This window comes from Myotis davidii, unplaced genomic scaffold (assembly GCF_000327345.1).
Source record: "Myotis davidii unplaced genomic scaffold, ASM32734v1 scaffold269, whole genome shotgun sequence".
In the NCBI taxonomy this organism is placed as follows: Eukaryota; Metazoa; Chordata; class Mammalia; order Chiroptera; family Vespertilionidae; genus Myotis; species Myotis davidii.
In genome coordinates, this window is record NW_006383008.1 from 7,474,471 (window position 1) to 7,475,867 (window position 1,397).

Genomic DNA, 1,397 nt, shown 5'->3' on the forward strand with positions numbered 1-1,397 from the left:
ATATCCACATGCAAAGCATGATGAAGCACACTAAGACCAACCACGGGGACAGCTTCCGGCACTCACACCACAGGGATACGTCTGCCACATGGACAGGAAAGCAAGGGTGAAGGAGGGAGTGAGGGGGAAGAGAGGAGTGTGGCTCAGTTCTGGTTCTGGAACTGATTGGCCAGCCAGTCCAGTCCCTCATAGAGCCCAGCCCCAGTGATGGCAGAGGTGGCCTGAAGGTACCAGTTCCTGTGGTGTAGAGAGTGCAGGCCCAGCTTGTCTGTGATCTCAGCTGTGTTCATAGCATTGGGGAGGTCCTGCTTGTTTGCAAGCACTAGCAAGACAACATCCTTGAGCTCTGTCATCATCCGCATCAACTCCTGTCTGGCCTCGTCCATGCGTTCTTGGTCAGTGCTGTCAACCACAAAGATGAGACCTTCTCCGTCTTTGCAGTATTGGCTCCACAGAGGCCGGATCTTGTCCTGGCTGGCTGCGTCCCACATGACGAAGCTGATATTCTTACACTCCAAAGTCTCCACGTTGAAACCTATTGTGGGAACTGTTTCCACGACCTCATTCAGCTTCAGTTTGTACAAGATGGTGGTCTTCCCAGCACGGTCCAGGCCCACCATGAGAATGCGCATTTCCTTTTTGCCAAAAAGGCCCTTGAAGAGGTTCGCAAAGATATTTCCCATGCTGTAGACCAGAGGGAGAAACAATGGCCAGAGAGACCCTTGGCAGTCACAGTGCTGCTGCTGCTGCTGCTGCTGCTGCTATGAGCCAGGAGCTGGTTCTATTTTGTCACTCTTTAGCAGATATTTGACCCTTATTCTAATTCTTTTCATTGCGGTGACACTTGCACTGTCACTACCAATTAACTCAGTATTTACAGTTCCAAGTCCAGAGAGAGCAAGTGACTGGTGCAGGTTCAATTGGTCTAGATTAGATGATTCGTCACCATCATCCTGGTTCCACAACTGTTTTGTTGACACTCCTCTGGGTGGCACTTGGCTAGGATGAGGAGCCAGGGGACAAGGCACCGATCTATAAGGAGTCATTGAGGATCACTTCAGGGACCACTTCAAGAAGTTGGGCCAGCGCAGTGCCTTGCACAACCTATCTCCCAGGCACAGGGCATCCTTCTTTTTGTCCCTGCAATTCTAGGAATCCAAGGGAAGTGAGAAGGCCTGTGGAAACTCTGGGAATCTCTGGCTTTTCTTGGAAAGTTGGATTTCTCTCAACATGCCCCGTCATCCCTGAAGAAGCAACAATTGTCTGGAGCTGAGTAGAGACTTTTAAAGAGGCCTGTGCTCATCCAGCTCATTTCACTCTTTACTTACCTGACTCTCTAGGCAAATAAGCTTGAAACTCCTCCAGAGATTGGAGGCAGTGGACAAATGGCAACAACT

The 1,397-nt window shown here is 50.3% G+C and overlaps 2 pseudogenes; both read right to left on the reverse strand.

The window, feature by feature from the left end:
* LOC102769869 overlaps nucleotides 1–1,397 on the reverse strand; it is a 7,891-nt pseudogene that overhangs the window by 2,254 nt on the left and 4,240 nt on the right.
* LOC102769590 lies at nucleotides 18–943 on the reverse strand (annotated as a pseudogene).